The sequence below is a fragment of the Sminthopsis crassicaudata genome, chromosome 3 (assembly GCF_048593235.1).
Source record: "Sminthopsis crassicaudata isolate SCR6 chromosome 3, ASM4859323v1, whole genome shotgun sequence".
Lineage (NCBI taxonomy): Eukaryota > Metazoa > Chordata > Mammalia > Dasyuromorphia > Dasyuridae > Sminthopsis > Sminthopsis crassicaudata.
In genome coordinates this window covers 343,500,703-343,515,461 of record NC_133619.1, presented here as the reverse complement: position 1 = coordinate 343,515,461, position 14,759 = coordinate 343,500,703, and the positions used below count along the sequence as shown (strand labels likewise).

Genomic DNA, 14,759 nt, shown 5'->3' with positions numbered 1-14,759 from the left:
TGATAGTAATATGCACTCTAAAACCTTAAAATATTGCATACTTGTCAGCTATCCTTGATATGAGATGATAAATTTATTAGTGTTGGCATACTTTAAAAAAAAAAACAATACAGTCTCATCATTTTCTATTGAAATGAAGAGTGAATCTGTAATAAGAGCATTCATATAAATAGGAATGGTTTGAGAGTAGTCTAGGGGGGAAAAAGAGAGATGGAGAATAACTAGTTAGTGCCCATCCATCTCTGTCAAAGGGATCCACATACTATTATTTGACAGACATGACTAGTTCCAAGAAAAACCTACCCCAAAGTGGAAAAGGAATAGCTAATCAGGTTCCAGTTTAATTTGGACAGGCCAGGGAACTCTGACAGTTCAGGAATGCCTCAAAGCTTACTTTTACTTGGGCTAATTTCTGAACTGTTAAACCTGATCTCCTCCTTCCTAATCCTCTGGGACTCTGAATTCTGTTTCTCTCTTTGGATTTATAGTACTTCTTATTGTTAAAAACTGACATTTACACAGTCCTTTAAGACTTACAAAGCACTTTCTTCAGAACCATCCTGTTAGGTACAAGTGTTATTTCCCCCTATTTTACAAATGAGAGAGGTAATATGTGTGGTACAGTAGAAAAAACTAATACAAAAATACTACTTAGCAAACCTCAGATTTAAGCAAATAATAAGTCCAGACTCATTCCAAGGAATTTTTGTTTTAATTTGTTTGTTTTTTAATAATGACAGTCAATAGATCAGCATGGTCTGGGTCAGAGGACTTGACCTCATATCCTGGCTCTCGTACTTTTTATTTGAGTCATCTTGGATAGGTCACTTAACTCCTCTACCTCTCCATTTCTTTCTTTAGTAAAGGAGTAACAAGATAATCACAAGGCTTCTTTTAGTTCTGAAATCATAAAATCTATGGCACACCCAGAATCACATATCTAGTAAATCTCAGAAGGTTGCAGTAATGGCCTTCTCTCTACCATATCCCAGAAACCTCTTCAACCTAGAATCTCCCTTTGGACCTAGGATTCACACATTGGAAATTCCCCAACACCTGGGAACTCCCATTTATGATCATTCCAAGTCATCCATGTTTTATTCCTCTTTAGATTATACTCTGAATTTTCTCTCCTATGCACTAGTGCCAGGAACCTTCTACTTCTTTAACAATCCCCTCCCCTTCTCCAATCCTTCTTTCAGCTTTCTCTAACATGTCATCTTCTGTAAGTAGAATGCAAGCTTCGTAAAGGCAAGGACTGTTTTTCAGCTGGTATATGTATTCCTGGGGCAGCTTGGCAAATAAAAACATAAATAAATAATTAAATAAATAAACAAACAAACAAATAGGTAAATAAATAGATAAATAGATAGATAGATAGATAATAGATAGATAGATAGATAGATAATTTGTTGACTCACTGATTAGCTCAGATCAAATGCTAGGCTCATCCTTCTGCCACTAGAACTTGTGACAATGTGTTGAAATTCTTTTTTTTTTTTTTTTTTTTTTTTTTTTTTAGAATTTTTTCCCCACAATATATATGCATGAGTAATTTTTTTATAATATTATCCCTTGTATTAATTTTTCCAAATTATTCCCCCCTCTCTCCACTCCCTCCCCCCGATGACAGGCAATCCCATATATTTTACATGTGTTACAATATAACCCAGATACAATATATGTGTGTAAATACCATTTTCTTGTTGCACATTAAGTATTAGATTCCGAAGGTATAAGTAACCTGGGTAGATAGACAGTAGTGCTAACAATTTACATTCACTTCCCAATGTTCCTTCTCTGGGTGTAGTTATTTCTGTCCATCATTGATCAACTGGAAGTGAGTTGGATCTTCTTTATGTTGAAGATATCCACTTCTATCAGAATACATCTTCATACAGCATTGAAGTGTTGAAATTCTATAACAGAAACAAAGGAGTAACTACATATGCCATTTTAAAAAATATTTTATTGATACTTTTTTTGTTTTTTTATAAAACAACCAACCACTAATGTAACTTCACTCCTATCATAAGACCCTCCCTTACCAAAAAACCAAAATAGTTAAGCAAAAGATTCTGACACAGTGATTACAAATGGCAAAACAATATTCATATCTGTGGTATTCAATTTCTAAATAGAGATGAAAAGAATGTGTTCTATTATCAGTGCTCTGGAATCAAGATAAGTTATTAATAAATATATAATATTAAAAATCATTAAGCTAAACAATGCGAATTTTATTTTCCAGAATAATTGTGCTAGTGCACAATTCTCCTTCACAGTGTACAAGTATATCTGTTTTTTTTTCCAATTCACCTAATATTCATTATTTCTATCTCTTTATTATAAAAAAGATTTTGTTGATTTTATGGATGAATTTTAATTTGCATGTCCCTTATTATTGAAAATTTAAAACTTTTTTTAAAAATATCACAATTAATAGATTTTATTTATTCTCTTAAAAACTACTTGGATCCTTATTGGGACAGGTATATATTCATGCTGAGTCCCTATTGGTTTTGAATACTAGACTGAAAGTAATCCCCCCTCCCCTACTGCCAATCCATAAAAGCATCTATATTTTCTCAACAAAAACACTTCATTGTGTCTTTTGCAATATCCTTAATTTTTGTCTGATTAAAATTTCTTTGGTAATCATAGTTTTGCAACAACAACAAAAATATTTATCTTCCAGTTCATTATTTCCTTTCTGAATGTAACTGCATTGGGTTTGTCTGTGCATAAACATTTCTAAAAATGTATATATAGTTAAAATTGCCTAGCTCAACTTCTGTAATCCTTTCTATTCCTTGTTTGGTTATACAATTATGAATTCTTCCCTTATTCTTGTATCTTAAAAGAATATTTCCCCCTTATTCCTCTACTTTTAAAAAATCATATAACTTTTTCTATCTAAATCTCATATCCATTTGGAGCTTATCTTTGTATGAAGTGTGGGATGTTGGTCTAACTCTAATTTCTGCCAAACTTCTTTTTAGGTTTCCCAGCAGTTTTTGCTGAATAGTGACATTTTATTTCCATAGCTTAAGTATTTATTTATTGAATATTGAGTACATTAAACATGAGACTGATTATTGATTCATTTTCTTCTATGTGTGATATCTCATCATTGCAATGTTTGAACTATATATTTCTTTTCCAGTGCTCAAGCATTGTGATGATTGTTGTAGTGTAATCTAGTTTGAGATCTGGTGTTTCTTTCCTTCCTAATTTACTTCACTATTTTCCTCTACATTTGTGACTTTTTGTTTCTCCAGATGAGGTGAAGTGAAATGAGGAGAAAGAATACTCAGAACACCAAGCAGAGAAGCAAGAAGTGTCCTTTGTAAGCAGCAGCACATTGGACAATGCAACTGTTATGGAAAAGAGTGAAGTATAAGAAGGCTGAAAAGGTAATAGATTGAGAAAAATTTTTAAACATTAAGTAGAGGTAATATGAAGCCATTAGAGTATATTAAGTAGAGAGTGGCAAAGAGCTATTTTTTAGGGAAATCATTTTGACAGCTGAGGAGAGAATTAGATAGGAATGAGAAGAGACTCAGGATAAATAGACCTATTAGACACTTTTTGCATTAGTCTAAGCAAGAAGGTGTAATGAACAATACAAGGGTATTGATATATAAGTAAAGAGAAATGAACAAAAATCTGCCTTTTCACCCTTCTCTCTCCATCTCCAGCTGAAGAAAATATATAATAGTTCATGATTTTATGTGTCATATTTGCAAAGGAGCCATTCTATTCTTCTATCATATCAATTTTAGTATGTGTGCTGACATGATGACATCTTCATGATATTTTAAAGATCATTGACAACAGCTCAGCTATAACATTTGCTAATTCTTTTGGTATAATGATGTAATATTAAGAGTTGCCTTATTAAACATATTTGGGATTTTTATTCCCTATTATCCATTTGTGTTATTTCTATTACAGGTCAAAGACCATTTTTATTTGCCAAGAAACAAAGCAAAATTTGAGTTGTTGTAGTAGTAGTTCTGCAATCTCATCACCATCTATTATCTTAGCATCACAAATTTAAGGTTGGGTGGGACCTCAATGGCTATCAAGTCCAATATCTTCCTCTTTCAGATGCTGGTATTGAACCCCAGAGAAGATAAGCTTGTTCAGGGTCCAACAGTCAGGAAAGAACAGGGCCAAATCTGAAGTTAGATCTTCTAATTCCAAATTTAATTGTCTTTCCACCACATTCTGCTACCTCCTGATATTCTAAAGATGACACAAATAATCACCTACCCAATCAGCTGTCCAATTTCCCTTTTCCCAATATTTCATTTTAAAGACCCACCCCTTTTTGCTGCCTTAGAATTCCTTACCAGTTTCAGAGCATTACAATGCTTGGGAGCTTTGCCACTGTTCTTTCAGGCCTTACTTCTCTTTTACATTCATCTTTCATTAATTTCCTTATTCTGTATGTGTCCTAAGAGCCTTAGTTGATTGGTGAGTTCCATTAGGAGCCTAAGTTGATTGGTGAGTTCTATGTGTATACACCAGAATTTATTTAGGCAGCTCTCCCTTTCCTTCTCCTTGGAAGGTTTTTTTGTTTTGCTTTTTGTCTTCAGACTTATATTCTTCCCTAACTTCTGAACTGACTTCTCTCTGTGGTTTTATACCACAAAACCTATATATTTTTTTCTTGAACACTTTGAAATCTGCTCTCCTTGAACCTAAGGTGAAAATCAGAATTTATTTACCTTTGATCCTCTTCTTTATTCCAAATTCTAAAGTGGAATGGATACTTTCCCTCAAGATTTCTATTGATTCCACTTCAGTATCCATTTTGTCTTTATTGGTCAATGTAAGGTCCAGAAAAGTACTTCCCTCTCATTATTCCTTTACTTTTTGAAGGATGAAATTGGATCAAGATAAGCCAAGAATTTAATACTTACTCTGCCTTTGACAAAGAGTGAGCTTTAACACATGTCCAGACAAATGAAGGCTTCCATCATTCCTATATTAGGCCCCATGCCAGATTTGTTATCTTTATGTTGAACATTTTATCAGCATTCTCCTTCTATTCAAGTAGTTTTGTAGTTTGTATGCTTCCAGGACAATATTTCTTCATCTTTTCTTTACATTCATCCTCCTCCGTACTTTCCATCATGCTTCCCCCTTCTAGATTTCCTGACACTAACCTAACTGCTTAATATATAATTCTTTTCTTGCCATCCTTTTATCTATTTTGTTCCTGTTGAATTATACTCTTTCAGAAGACCAAAATTCAGAATGAACTGAAACTGGTTATGAGTGCTAAGGACTAAAAAAAAAAAAAATGAGTGTTTTAGATCAAAGATAGGTTATGATCTCTGTGGCATATGGGGTGATTATAATGAATAGTAGAAATAAGATAGAATTCCCATTTTGTTTTCTCTACATGCAAGATTCTCTGAAGATGGAAATGTACAAAACAAAAATTATGGGGAAATTGAAACTGACATTAAGTAATGAAATAGCAAATGAGAATATAGATACCCCAAATTAGCTTGTTACCAGGAAAAAAAAAGACTACATTGTTGGATACTAAAATAACTTGTGAACACATTTGCTGAAATTTTCTTTGTGGTTTTTATGAAATCATAAAGAATGAGAAAGGTACTTTAGAACTATAGATGAATAAGTGCCTTAATTTTTTAAGAAGGTTATAGACTAGTACATTTGACTTTGATCCATACACAAATTCTAAAATATATTATTAAAGGAGTGGTTTTCAAGCAATTAGGTAAGGAACTGGTGATCACTAAGAGCCAGCATTGGATTATCATGAACAACTTTTTCAAGAATAATGTCCTTTCTTCCCCTCTCTCCTTTTTGGACAGAGTTATTAAAATGGTAAACCAAGAAAACACCATAGATATATTGTCCCTGGATTTCAGTACAATTTTTGAGAAAGGCATAACTTGAGAAAGGACAAGATGGAAAGAAGTGAGTTTGAGGTGTATTCAGGCATGGTTGAATACCCAGAAGCAAAGAGTACAATCATTATTGGATTTAAGGCCAGTCTTAAGGAAATACATAATATTCTGTTCTCAATCATATTCCATTATGTTAGATAAAATCATTTAGTCCAATTTCCTGCTTTACAGTAGGGGGAACTGAAGTCCCAAGATACTATATAGGGGACATCATGTATCAAATAAAAAGTTTGCCTAGATAATATTAATGTTCCTTCTGTTTCAAAGTTTCTTTGATTTTATTATTTTCTCCAAGTTCTTAAAGAAAAAGACACCTAAATTCCTCATGTTTAACCTATATTGGATTACTTGCTGTCTGGGGAAGAGGGAAAGGAAAAGGGAGGGGAAAAATTATGAAACAAAGGTTTTGCAAGGGTAAATGTTGAAACTTATTTTTGTATGTATTTTGAAAAATAAAAATCTATTTTAAAAAATAAATAAATAATAAAGAAGAGATCTAGAACTAAACTACCCTTTCTACTGATTCCACATTGAAGGCAATTTCCCTTCACATTACATTATTTTTCCATCCCACAAAACTAGTCAGCAATCATGCAATTTATGTCAAGATGCAGCTGAATCCTAAAGAAAAACAAAAGCAATATCATGAGGAGTACTTTCAATTTTTAACATTTTAAATTCCAAATCCAATTCCCAGATCTAGCCTTGCTTTTTGCAGGGGGTAGAGGACAGAGAATACTGCTCTGGGTTCCCTTTCCTATAATGCATATTGTATATAATCTCACAGAACATAAGGAAATATGAGGAAAGCTGACCAACATGATGAATATTCACTTTTTTCTTTAATGTCATGAAGCAAACTGAAAAGTATTTTGCTTAATCTGTTTAGCCAGTTTAGCTAATAAATTGTATGGCATATAAATGCACTCAAATAAATCTGTTCATGTGTTTGTTTTCTGGTTTTTCTTCTGAAGGAGGCACCAAAAAACCAACAGTCTTCCTTTAGAACCCAACGCAGCTCTCATGAATTTCCAGGACCACTTTCTCTGTAACTTTGACTCCATTTTATCCTTTTCTAGCTTGAAGGCAGCTACCAAGAAAGCAAGTGATATAGTCTGACACAATCTCTTCTGCCCCTGTGACTCCAGATGCTAAAGATACAATTTAATCCATGATTGATGAGTAAAATGGTGGGAGTTACAGACAGAAATTCCATTGGCTCATTTAGATTTTCACTTAGTACAAAGTAATTTGAAACTTTAATGGAAAATTTGCTAACAAAAATAAATAAATAAAGCTATTTTGTTTAAATGAATGAAGTAGGAAAAAGGGATGAAGGTTCAAATCAGAAGTTTATAGCAAGAAAACAGAATCAAAATACTTCATAAATTTGAAATGACTCAAAATAGTCTCAGAGGAGATGCTGAATCAGCAAAAGAAGTATTAACTAAACCTAGTATCTAGTCTGTTGTAATTGATAAGAGCATAGTTTAAAAACAAGAGATCAGCACAGGTAAGAAAGACAGGCAGACTCGGCAACCAGGAGGAAGAGAACCTTCAACCTGGGTTCAACTCCCACATTTGATACTTACTCTGTAGTTGTCTTTGGGCAACTAATTTAACTTCTTTGGCCTCAGTTACTTCATCTGTGAAATAAAGGGCTTAAACTAAATCACATCTAAGGTTTCTTCCAGCTCTAAATCCATAACTCTATGAAGCTGTCACAGTCTTGGTCTATCTTTGTACGAAAGCTGACCAATAAAGATATTAGTGATGCCAAACCATAACAAGACAGTATCTTTATTCGTTTTAAAAGGCACTGGCTATCTTAATATTAGCACATTAAGCAGAGAACAGCTTAGATTTATGCACTTTATCACTGATTTCAGTTATGCTCTATGAGTCTTTTGTGATCCACAGAGACACATACAAAAAAAAAGGAGGGGAGGTAAAAGAGGAAAGTTTCTACTTGCTCTTGTAAATTCTTCAGATTTCTTGGAGACTGAAATTTTGCTCAATTCCTGAAATACTTTTTTCATTTCCTTCATTAAACTTACCTTCTCTATCTTTTGATATCTGATTCATCCTTTCTGATTTAAGGAACTTATTGTGTACCTGTATTTTTGTATCAACAGATAAAGCTTCTATAAACTATTACAAAGGAGGATGAAATTATCATCAATCTCTGCATTCTTCATATTCATTGGTTCTTATAACACAGTAGTATTTCATTATATTAATGAAATTTGGGGGCTCCCCAATCAATATATACTGACTTTGTTTTCTTTGTTACTACAACAAAAATGGCTAAATATTTTGGTGTTTCTAGGATCTTTCTCTCTCTGACTTCCTCATTATCTATGCCTACCAATAAGATCCCTAGGTGAAAGGCCATAGGCATTTTGATTATTTTAAAAGATAACTTATAGTTGCTTACTAGAACAGTTTAGCTGATTCAAACTCTTCCAACAGTGTACTAATGTGCCAGTCCTTCCACAGCTCTTCTAATATTATTTCCCTCTTTTGTCATCTTTGCCAATTTTCTAGATGTGGGATGTAACCACAGAGCTATTTTGATGTTCATTTTTCTTAGTATTAGTGATTTGGAGCAATCTTTCATATAGATATTAGTAGTTTGTCATTCTTTGGGGGACTGTTTGTTTATATCCTTTCACTACCTTACCACCGGAAAATGACTTATACCTAAAATCTTCTATCAGACAGCTAAGTGGGGATTCTGGATAGGGAATTGGACTTGTAGTCAGGAAGACCTGAATTTCAGTGTTGGCTCACTAGCTGTATGATACTTAACAAGTCACTAACCTCTCAGTATTTTTTCCCTCGTTTGTAAAATATGGATAATTATAGCACCTATTTAATACATTTGAGTTATTTCTAGATATGTTTAACCAAAACTTAAACTTATAGAATGTATGTAATTTTATTGTAAATGTTCTCTTTTTCGGACAATGGAATTTTGATCCATTTATGGCAACAATTATAATAACAAAAAATAAAAATTATCAATGTTTAACATATATATATATATATATATATATATATATATATATATATATACACATATTTTTTTAAAGGAAAAAAAAGTCTCATTTCTTGTCCTAGAAAGTTAGAAGTGAGATGTACCTCATTTGATTGCCTGGGTTTTTCTTTTATGTAGTCACATCTCCATCTGCTGGAAATTTAGGATTTTTACCCCTAAAGGCTTTTGATGACAAATAGCATGGCATTGAGAAAAGGCAACTACCAATATAAATGGCAAGGAAAATGTTTTCTTTAAGAAAACTCTTTCTCTACTACCAAGAACATAGCTATGGATGTGGCATATGTTTAGTAAATGTTACCCTAAGCAATAGCATTTATTCAGTAAGTTTCATATTGGTCATGCAAATTAGCATGTACCCACAGGTGTTTGACTTAGGCTATTGTTCTATTATTGAATGGGCGCACAAGCAATGACAGCGATTTGAGATATTAAGTACAAGAAAGTGAAAATTATTGAACAAAAACTGAAAATATATGGGAGTGGCTTTATTTCAGAAAGTAGGTAAGTGGACCTATGATATTTTATATGGCTCACTTAATTGATTAGGGTAGGGAGAGGGATCGGATCTGGGATTTTATTAGTACAGGGAACTCCAAGAGGAAAGTACTTACAGTAATAGTGTTGTCTAAGTCAATAAGAAGTTCCCACAGTCACTATAATCAATATGTCTGAAAGGTAAATTGTGAATCCAGTTATTTTTGACTCTGAGACCTGCTCTTTATGTACTACACCATGCTGTCACTACTACACAGCTAAGCATCACTAATTTTGACTCACTAAAGATTTTCAATTTGCTCTTTAGAATATCCTCAGAGGAAAAGCCAAAAGCCTTGCTAGTGATGTGTCCTCCTAGAGAAAGGGGCGGATAGGATTCCTCCTTGCCAGCTGCTGTTGTGTTAATTGAAAAATATTCACTGGTCCCCAGTTAGAGAGAAGGCAAGAGGCAGAGACAGATCTATGGCAGATAGAAAAAAAAAAATCCAGTCGCATTTGACCCAAAATGAGTCTCTTAAATATTTGATTTTCTTTCCAGTCCCTAGATGTGATTTTATTTGGAATTGGGCTGAAAGGAGACAGCTTGTAAGTAACTGGAGAAAGTGTTTACTCAGTGAATTAGTTCAGGTTTCATTGTGCAGAGGATTAGAGCTTCAGCAGTGACTGAATCTCCATTTCAAGTTAGAGTGGCTCACTATTAGCTACCTCTGGGGCAGGACTAATTATCATAGGACTTACGCCATTAAAAGCTTTAACTACTAGTGCTCTCTTCCAGGACTGGATTAACTATTTGCCTAAAGCAAACTGTGGAGATAACCATCCTTCCTAATGGTCTGTTTTGATCTCCCTTCTCTTTCCTCCTTTAGTTGACTGAGTCTTGTTGCTGGCTCAGTTACAATGAATTAGAATTGTGATTTTGAACTGTCAAACACTTTAGCGTTCTTGCCACTAAGACATCATCACTAAGCATTGCTAAAAAGACATTTTCTTTTTTCAATGCAATGTGGGGGCTTGAAGGCGGAATTCATGAAGGAAATGCAATGCCAAGAGAAGCTATGTCTTGAAATGAGAATGCCTCAGGGAGAGATGGACTCTGATATCAAAGGATAGCTGCCTAGTGAGAGAGGCAGGAATGCATTCTCAACCTCTCTTTTCACAAGACTCTAGGGATATAACCCCTCTTTAATAACTAAAAACCACCTCTTCCTTCCCACCCCGTTTTGTGTTTATATAGAATGGAACTACCAAAAGCTGAAGGGGCATGAGTAAATATTAAACATAATTTTAATAGTGATGATAATGATGACGCTATGAGAAACAGTACGATGCAATGACTTTGCAGTCAGAAAGAGCCTGGATTGGGTCTGAGTTATAAGTTGTGAGTGCCTTACCTGACATATACTGGCTTCATGAGTGGGCAAATCAGATGACTTTTCAGTATTCTGCATGACTCTCTAAGATTATAATTTGCAGAGAAGGAATCTACCTGCTGCAGCTTTAAGGAACTTTCTTCTTCAGGAGCTCCCTATGCCAATGAAATCATAGGTCCAACTACTCTTTCCAATCCTTAAAAATAATAATAGATCATAAAACATAAAACTAAAATATTATTATTAAATATAGTAATAATAATACAATTTTAAAATAATTTAAAAATAAAGATGAAAGGGACTTTAGAATTAGTTTTTCCTTTCTTTCTTTCTTCCTTCCTTCCTTCCTTTCTTTCTTTCTTTCTTTTGTTCTTTCTTCCTTCCTTCCTTGCTTCCTTCCTTCCTTCCTTCCTTTCTTTCTTTCTTTCTTTCTTTCTTTCTTTCTTTCTTTCTTTCTTTCTTTCTTTCTTTCTTTCTTTCTTTCTTTCTTCCTTCCTTTCTTTCTTTCTTTTATTCTTTCTTCCTTCCTTCCTTCCTTCCTTCCTTCCTTCCTTCCTTCCTTCCTTCCTTCCTTCCTTCCTTCCTTCCTTCCTTCCTTTCTTTCTTTCTTTCTTTCTTTCTTTCTTTCTTTCTTTCTTTCTTTCTTTCTTTCTTTCTTTCTTTCTTTCTTTCTTTCTTTCTTCCTTCCTTTTCTTTCTTTCTTTCTTTCTTTCTTTCTTTCTTTCTTTCTTTCTTTCTTTCTTTCTTTCTTTCTTTCTTTCTTTCTTTCTTTCTTTCTTTCTTTCTTTCTTTCTTTCTTTCTTTCTTTCTTCCTTCCTTCCTTCCTTCCTTTCTTTTCTTTCTTTCTTTCTTTCTTTCTTTCTTTCTTTCTTTCTTTCTTTCTTTCTTTCTTTCTTTCTTTCTTTCTTTCTTTCTTTCTTTCTTTCTTTCTTTCTTTCTTTCTTTCTTTCTTCCTTTCTTGTTAAAGCTCTTTATTTTCAAAACATATGCATGGATAATTTTTCAACATTGAGCCTTGCATAGCCTTGTGTTCCAAATTTTCCCCTCCTTCCCCATATCTCCTCCCCTAGATGGCAAACAATCCAATATAGATTATACATGTTAAAATATTTGTTAAATCCAAAATATGTAAACATATTTATACAATTATTTTGCTGCACAAGAAAAATCAGATCAAAAAGAAAACAACATGCCAACAAACAAAAAGAAAAAAACAACAATAAAAAAGAGTGAGAATGCTATATTGTGATCCACACTCAATTCCCTCAGTCCTCTGAGTGTAGATGATTCACTTCATCACAAGATCTTTGGAACTGGCCTCAATTATGCCATTGTTGGAAAGAGTCACATCCATCAGAATTGATCATTGCATAATATTGCTATTGCTTTGTACGATGATCTCCTGGTTCTGCTCATTTCACTTAGCATCAGTTCATGTAAGTCTCTGCAGCCTTTTCTAAAATCATGCTGCTAATTATTTCTTATAGAATAATAATATTCCATAATATTCATATGCCATAACTTATTCAGCCATTCCCCAATTGATGGGCATCCACTAAGTTTCTAGTTTCTTGCCACTACAAAAAGGGCTGCCACAAACATTTTTGCACATGTGGGTCTCTTTCCAAAATTCATCTTTTCAATATCCTAATTTGACAGATGATAAAACTGAAACCTAGATGGGCTATATACTACAAATCAAAAGTCAAATCAAGAGACTTCTTGATTTCCAGTCCAGAATTATTTTTCACAATCTTCTTATAAGAACTCATTTATATGTTGCTTCCTAGATATCTCATTTAACTCATAATATCACCTAATTGAGATAGGTTGCACAGAAGTTACTTCTGTTTTATAGATGAGGCTCAAACTATCCCAGTTCATAAATGACTGAGTTGTGACTTAAACCCTGGCTTATCTATCTTCTGTCTCCAAGTTCCAAGATTTTTCTATATCACCATATCACATGAATCAGTTGTCACATGAAAACTAGTAGGCCCTGGTTTTTCAGGATGTTGTCAATAAGATTTACTATAGTAAATTGAAAACACAAGGTTTTTCATTAGACCCTCCTGCTATGCCTTTTTTCCAAATTGTAAAGACTATTTTTCAGACTCCATGGTCATCTGTACCACTACAGCAGAATTTTAGTACAATATTTATTGAATTTAAGAATTCATTCAACAATTCTTAGATTGATTCACTGGAAGAGATACACTAAATGCCCTGCTGGCTATCATATCAGGCCCTATAAGATTAAAGTAGAGAACTCGGTGTCCTGGGTCTTTGAACAAAACTAGAAATCATAAGCATAGGAATGTTAAGTGTTCTGATCATTGTATCTCTGCTCATAATGTAATACATGATAGATTCAAATACACATGAATTCTTGAATCTTTCATTTGTCAAATTTGTTCTTATGACTACATGAATGACGGAGATTTAGAATTATCTGGATCTATTAATTGAGAGGTTGTCTTCAATTATCCTATTAATTTCTCATATGAAGAGAGAGACAAAGAGACAGAGGCAGAGAGAGACAGACAGAGTTGGAGGGAGGTAGAGAAGAGAGAAGAAGAAGAAGAAGAAGAAGAAGAAGAAGAAGAAGAAGAAGAAGAAGAAGAAGAAGAAGAAGAAGAAGAAGAAGAAGAAGAAGAAGAAGAAGAAGAAGAAGAAGAAGAAGAAGAAGAAGAAGAAGAAGAAGAAGAAGAAGAAGAAGAAGAAGAAAGAGGGAGGGGAAAGGAAGGAAAGAAGAAAGGAAAGAAGGAAGGAAAGAAAGAAAGAAGGAAGGAAGGAAGGAAGGAAGGAAGGAAGGAAGGAAGGAAGGAAGGAAGGAAGGAAGGAAGGGAAGGGAAGGAGGGAGGGAGGAAAGGAGGGAAGGAAGGAGGGAGAAAGGAAAAAAGAAAGATGGAATACAAGTACAAAGAATGGAACAATCACTACACACATGGTGTCTAATGGGGAAGAAGTACATATACAAATATGTACATCATAAATATAAAGTGAATAAAATTTTAAAATATGCAAAACAGTTAAATACAAGGTTGTTTGAGAGGGAAGGTACTGGCACTTGAGGAATCAAGAGAGTAACTATAGAAAAGATAGATCTAACAATTATAAAGTAAAATGCAACTCAATGAAAACACAGGAAGTTAATGGATTGAAATGAAAATTCATAATATGCTATTTCATTCATTTAAAGAGTATTTATTAAATATCTATGGTGTGTCAAGTACAATGTTAAATGCTTCAGAAAGATGAAAAAATATTAAGTATGAAAGGCTGCTCTAAACTTTATTGTGCTTCTGCCAAATCACAAAAAGCTGAAGTGAATTCGAATTAGAAAGATTTACAGGAGACAGAGGAGGAATATTATGTTGTGCTACAAGGCTCTTTTCAAAATTAATTTGTCACAATGACTATATTAATGTACATGAAAACACTCACAGGCAGTTGAATTCTGATTAATTGTATTGACTAGTATCTTGAACATGGAGAAATGATGATAAAACATACCTCTCTCTTCTCATTACAGAGATGGTAAACTCCAAGTGTGGAATGTGGAATATTCTCCCAAATGGGGCCATGATCACTCTCTTGATCTTGAGTCAATGGAAAAAGATTAAAGGAATATTAAGGAAAAATGAAAGTAAAAGGCAACAATAAACTTTTAAAATGTTATTACATATATACATTTAAACATGCATGTACTTAAGAATTATGCAGCAATTTTTTTAGTGTCCATTGTCACTAGAAGAAATAAATATAAAAACAACAGTAGAAGTTTTTTAGTCTGCCAATACCAATGTATGATAAATCCAACAGAAAGATAACATTCTCCATTTCATCCTCCTCTCAGCTGTCAAATTGATCTAC

General features: G+C 33.5%; 1 pseudogene; it reads right to left on the bottom strand.

Annotated features, from left to right (window-relative positions):
* Positions 1-3,706: 3,706 nt before the first annotated feature.
* On the bottom strand, positions 3,707-3,806 carry LOC141565219 (U6 spliceosomal RNA; annotated as a pseudogene).
* Positions 3,807-14,759: the final 10,953 nt, after the last annotated feature.